The sequence below is a fragment of the Nilaparvata lugens genome, chromosome 4, assembly GCF_014356525.2.
Source record: "Nilaparvata lugens isolate BPH chromosome 4, ASM1435652v1, whole genome shotgun sequence".
In the NCBI taxonomy this organism is placed as follows: Eukaryota; Metazoa; Arthropoda; class Insecta; order Hemiptera; family Delphacidae; genus Nilaparvata; species Nilaparvata lugens.
This window is the reverse complement of record NC_052507.1, coordinates 45815907-45822496: the sequence shown is the minus strand read 5'-3', so window position 1 is coordinate 45822496 and position 6590 is coordinate 45815907.

Here is a 6590-nt window from a genome sequence, read left to right as displayed (position 1 = left end):
TTCGATGCTATGAATAGCCGAACACTTTTTTCTAAAAATCCCGACAACTGTGCATTAAGCAAACAAAATCCAAAAATTATTGCACTTTTCAATGAAGCCCTGGTTCTATTTACAAATTTAAAAAAATTAATGCCAGATCCTCAAGCCGCCATGTTTTGATGGGTTTATAATAACTATTACTTCCTTCCTGCAGCTTCTGGAAAGCGAAAAATGCAATTTTATTCTTACATCACGTTTAAATCAGGATCCTCTCGAAAATCTGTTTTCCTCAATCCGTCAGAGAGGAGGGTTCAACCGGAATCAAAGTGTAAGAATCCTCAGGGCAACATTGGAAATTTTGACCCTCCAACAAATACTGGAGCCTCCAAGGAGCACAAGCTACGATCCAGACTATGATGTTTTATTGGAGATTAGTGAAGTTAGTGAGCAGTCGAAAGCGAATCCGCCACCTTCTCCTCAACCAAGTCTCAGATCAGAAAGTTCGACATCAAGTAGTGAAGATACTTTGATAAGAGTCTCTCCAACTGATGATGTCACTCTGGAGGAGTGCTCACAAGTTTATTTTGTGGGCTACTTGGTGATGAAATATCACAAGAAGTTCGAATGTTCTAACTGCTTAGAAATTCTGAGTCAAGCTGACTCAAAACTTTCTAGCAGAAAAGAAATTCTTATTTTTAACAGAACATTTTCAAATTTGAAGGTTGATACGACTACTGGGCTGTTATCACCAACCGAAACAATTCTACAAATTTGCAATGTAGCCTTTGAAGTTTTCAAAAAAAAAATCCCAAAGATTGCTCACAAAACAAGAGTTTTGGATAAATTGTCGGCAGTAACACAGAGAATTGTTGATTGCGAAGCAGCAGTTTGTAAAAGCTGTACCAAAAATTCAAAATTCATTTTGAATTTGCTGTTTAAAATTTTGATTCACAAACATTGTAAGTGGATATCCAATAGTTTAAGAGCTCGATCTACTGAAAAGTTGAGGATTTTAAAAAATTTGTAGGTTTTAATGTTAAGATTTAAGAATATTTCAGGCATAGATTTGTACTTTAAAAATGTAAATACAACTCGTTCAAACTTGTAAATAAATACAAACTCGTTCATATCAATGAACATGTTCTCCATGGATTGAGCCAAAGTTCTTCTGGATTGAGCCAAAGAGAAATATATTACGCTTTTGAGTACTTTCTTAGCATTATTTAGATTTAACGTAATTTCATATCGAGAGTTTCTCTAGTATCTGTTGTGTTGCTATAGTCAGGTCCACATTTCATAAAGATAGTGGAGAATGAGAACATATTTGCCAATTCTCTGCCTTGCTACTGCCTTTTCATATAAGATATTATTGATACCAGTATATTAGATTCAATATTAATCATTTATTCTTGTTAATGATAGTCAATTGTATTTTATAAAATAATTTCAAAATAAATGAATTTAATAATTCAAATATATTAATAATAGATTACCATGATTGAGATTGAATATTTTCTCAATCAACTATATTTCTACATTGTTAAACAATCAGATAACAGTCAGATCTGTTAACTTTGCAGAGCTAGAAAAAGAGCTAATAATATAAATATAAGATTATGTAGTATTATGCAGATGGATGAATACTATTCAATATACGATTATTGATCCACTCATCCTGTCCAAGTGTCCAATTAAGATGTTATTTTTATGATTATAGAACACTCATTTTAACAGTGCAAAAATTATGTTTATGTGTGTGTACTCTAGATTTTAAGAACATAAAATTATAATAATGAACATAATCAAACAAGAAACATCGTATCGTCCTACGTTTTTATGGATACTATCATAGAGAAACAATAGCGTAAGTAGATATCCCATGGTATAGGGAATTTATGTCGCAACTTTTGTTATCTCAAGCTGATTACTGTCGATTATTGTCAATTTTTACAGTTTTGTTGGGGTGATAGTGTATGAACGGCACAGTTTGAGAGACTACCAGCGTCACACAGCTGCATAGCAAAGAACTATGTGAACTATCGGCTTGGGATAACAGTAAAAGTTGAGAGAGATTGATATTTAATCCATTTAAAAAAGAAAATCTAATATTCTAAAATATTGTTTTATGGATTTGAATATTTGTTTAATATAAAACAAATTAAGACGGTATTTTTAAGACGGTAATTAAGACGGACATCAATTCTAGTTCACAAGATTTGTCATCTTCATATTTTAGTCAGAAACTTCTCGAGATATCCTCGAAGATTCGGTCTTGAAATTCCACCCTAAGCTAATTTTAGCAATCATTGATACTCATATCGTATTTATTCAATATCTGATAGATTTCTCTATTAGGAAATGGAAATGGATCAAGTATTTTTTATGGATATCTGCACTCCTTACAACACGAGGGCCTCTTTTCCAGAGCTAGATTAATTGGTGTTAAACTCATGTTGAAGAAATAATTGTAATAAGAGAGAAGAACTCTTTCTTTCTGAGAAAGGAAGAATCCGACCTCTTATCAAATTCTAAATAAGTATCTAACCTTGACACGGCCACAGAAGTAATGTAAATCTTCAAGAGTATCCAACAGCCTCACATAAAAATACAGAGTGCCTGATTGAAAAATAAAAACAACAATCTGCAGGAAGTCAAAACTTATGTGAGATCTTTCACAAGAGTGATCTACATGTATATTCACGAAAAATACTAATCGGAATACTACACTAAATATGACAAAAATAATTATTATATTATGTTACTATTGCTTATTGCTCTCAAGATAATGCTCTTCAAACAAACAAAAATAAATAAAAACTTAATCAAATTAGAAAAAAAAATTAGAATTGTTTTACTTTTTAGTTGGGAAAACATTGGATGACCAATGTCTAGGTAAAACCATTGATAAGTGAAAAACAAAGACCTTAAAGAGATGCATCTTTAAGGTCTTTGGTGAAAAACATCAAACAGTAAACATCGATGTTGAAAACATCAATGTTTGATGTTGAAAAATCAATGTTTTTAAACATTGATGTATCGATACCCACCCCTATTATCCACAGTTAGAATCAATCAGGAGTTTCTATGATGCATCGGACCAGCTCTAAAAAGCTCTAAACTAACAGTAAAGTAGGAAAATAATGAAAAAAACAATTGTAAACTTCAATTGTAACTTTCTAATGATATTGGAATCGAAAGTATTGTCGACTAGAGTGAGAAAAAGAGAAAATTCTGCACATCCATGACTATATTTTGAATTTCCATTGAAGTATTTCAAAAGATGCTCAGATTTGAATAAAATTTGTTATTAACTTAAAAATTATTCTTAATAAGATAATAGAAATTAAAACTACAAAATATTTACATTGCAAGCACATCCCCTTTTTTCATGTCTGTAATGACCAGACCAATATGGAAAAGTAGAGTTTCATCTTGATGAGATTTTATCAGCTGCTCCAGAGGACTACTGTCACAGCCACCTCTAATACAAGCCGCGGCCTACGGTGTTGCAACGTCGCAGTGTAGGCCTACAATCTAATACATGATTGGTGAAAAGATTAAAAAAACAGCAGCTGATCAATCTAATACATGATTGGTGAAAAAGATCAGCTGCTATTTTTTTAATCTTTTTCACCAATCATGTATTAGATTGTAGGCCTACACTGCGACGTTGCAATATCGTAGGCCGCGGCCTTGTATTAGAGGTAGCTATGCTACTGTACATAAAAAATTGCATTCATCACATTCCAACAGCTCCAAGCTCTAGAAAAATTTACAATTATTTGATACTCTTTGATTATGTGTTTCTAAGTCTACATTACGATATAATAGAAAAATTGAAATCTATCCAAAAGTAAGAAATATAATTTATTTGTGGACAGTTATATTTCATGACTAGATCCATGGATTATTGGAAATTGTTAATGAAAAAATTAAATTGATATCTCTTTTCATTTTAAATTTAAAATATATTTTTATATAAGATAATATTTAAGATAATATAACAATAATTATTATAAATTTATTTGAACAGTAGGAATAAAACCTTTATTACTACTGTATAATTATTCAATCACTTGAAAAGCCTATCAAATTAATGTTTATGAATATCTTCAATATCACTATACATGATAATCAGACACATGATGAAATTTTGAAATTTTAAAAGTATAAAACTTAGTTTGAATAAAAATATTTGACCTGAAAATTGAGTATGTAATTGAATAAAACTGTATTATTCCGAATAAAACTTGTATTATTATTTTCGTGCTACATCTTATTATTTGTGCTTCACTTTAATATTCTTTAGTTTTTAATGCTTTAGATTATGACCATACACAAGTTACACTATAGATGGCCATGTTTGGATCAAGGTCAAGATCAATATTTTTCATGAATTATCACTCATAATTAAATTAGATTTTCTATAGCTAACAGATGTCTACAAAATTAAGACAAATTCTAAATTTTAAGAATTCTACAAAAATTTAGACATATATTTTTGGGTGAAAATTTCAGAACTGCACAAGCAGAGTAGGTAATTTTTCTTTACAAATTGTCAGCCAGGCCTCAGGTCGGTTGAATGGGATATTTATAATTTGAGAGGATTAGGATGTACACTTCAGACTGTCGAAATTCGTTGAATGGTAATCGACGTTGGTGTTATCTTCTTCTTCTCTTCTCTATACTTATAAAAGGCTAAGCCCCGACAGACTGAAATCATACCACAGCCCAAACTACTGAGCCTAAAAACTTGAAATTTTGCACGATTGTTTATGGTAGCCTGAAAACATCCACTAAGAAAAGATTTTCAGAAATTTACCCCCCTGAGGGAGCTGGGGCCACCCCAAAATTTTGTACTTTTTAACCGCTCATTGCACAGCAAAGTCATGAGGAACTTTTTTGTTCAGCTACGAAAAAAATTAGATCTATACAGAAAAATTTCGATCCGGAGCACAGGGGGGTCCAGGAGAGGGCATTTTTCGAAAATTTTGATGTAAAATCACACTACAGCTCAAACTAATTGTCCTACAGACTTGAAACTTTGCACAAATATTCTTCAAACATGCTAGACGCGCACTAAGAACGGATTTTGAGATATTTTGCCTCTAAGGGTTTCAAAGGATGAAAAAGGATCCTATTAAGTAAGGTTATGAACATGGTAAGGTGAGTGCCTTATGGAAATGAGATAGTTTATTTATTGACATGTGATATTCTAGCATATGTTGTAATCATTGGAAATAACAAAATAATATGATAGAAATTCAAAAAAGAACATCTGTTCTATTATTGCTTTCTACCTGATTCCACTCAACCTCAATAATATTGTTCTGAAATTGATAAATATGTTTATTGATATAATAAAAGTATATAAATTATTATTGATATAATAAAAGTATTGTTTCAATAATTAATTATTATCATTAATATAATAATAGTATTGTTTTGGTAATCAATAAATATTTTTATTTTCACAAACTCTGTATAATTTATAATGGTGAATGTGGAACAGCTGCATCAAAGAAATTATCTCAAAAACATATGTTTAGGAAAACCATAGTTTTGAACTTCGTTTTCCTGATGCAATGTATAAGCCTACACGTGGCATGTATTATCAATTTTTCAGCTAGAACAGTTTTTTGAGACTGCAAAATAAACGTCTACAGTTTTATCAATGCTGTATCGGCAATATGAAAACGCATGCAGTTAATATGTCTTTAAATAATGGTGTTGATATTTATTTATGAAAAACATGGAAGCATACAGGATTTCTCCCAAAAATTGCTTCCATAACAACACAATTACAATAGTTCATTATACATAGTAAGAGTACAGAAAAGAAGAATATTGAAAAATTACAATGAAAGAAGAGGAAAAATAATAGAAAAAAAGAAATGAACAAATAAAAACCGAATCAGTACTAATCATACCCTTAAGGACTAGTACAAAAGTGGATTTAAAAAAAAAACATACAACATCAACTCAACAGACAAGAGACACATTAAAACACTCGACAGTCACACTCGCAGAAGTCGCCTACAATCCCTACGAAAGCGACTGTAACCGAATGACAGGTCAAGATGATCCGAGAAGCAATTGAAAATGAATGATGATCTATATATGGGAGAGTTCTGATGATTTAAAGTGTTGCAATAAGGTATAAATAATCTAAAACTGGAACGGCGAGGCACTGCAGAAATGTACACATTTAACTGGGAAAGCAAAAACATTGAGCTGATTCTGCCATTGAATACATTAAAAACGAACAAAAGCATATTAAAATCACGTCTCAATTTTAATGATTCCACACCGAACATTACTCTAAGTTGTGATGTGGGAAAGTCGAAGGGGCATGTATTGTTGAACTTTTTAAAATATAAATATCTAAGGAATCTGTTTTGAAAACACTCCAAAGGATGTATCAGTGAATTCTGGTATGGGTTCCAAACCACACAACCATACTCCAGAAAGCTACGAATAAGTGTGTTGAAGAGATGGCTCAGAGTCCGTATGCTGTTGAAATGTGAGCATGTTCTGATGATAAAACCAAGCTGCTGATATGCCTTATTCACAATCCTTTCAACATGCAGAGAGAAATTGAGCTTGTGATC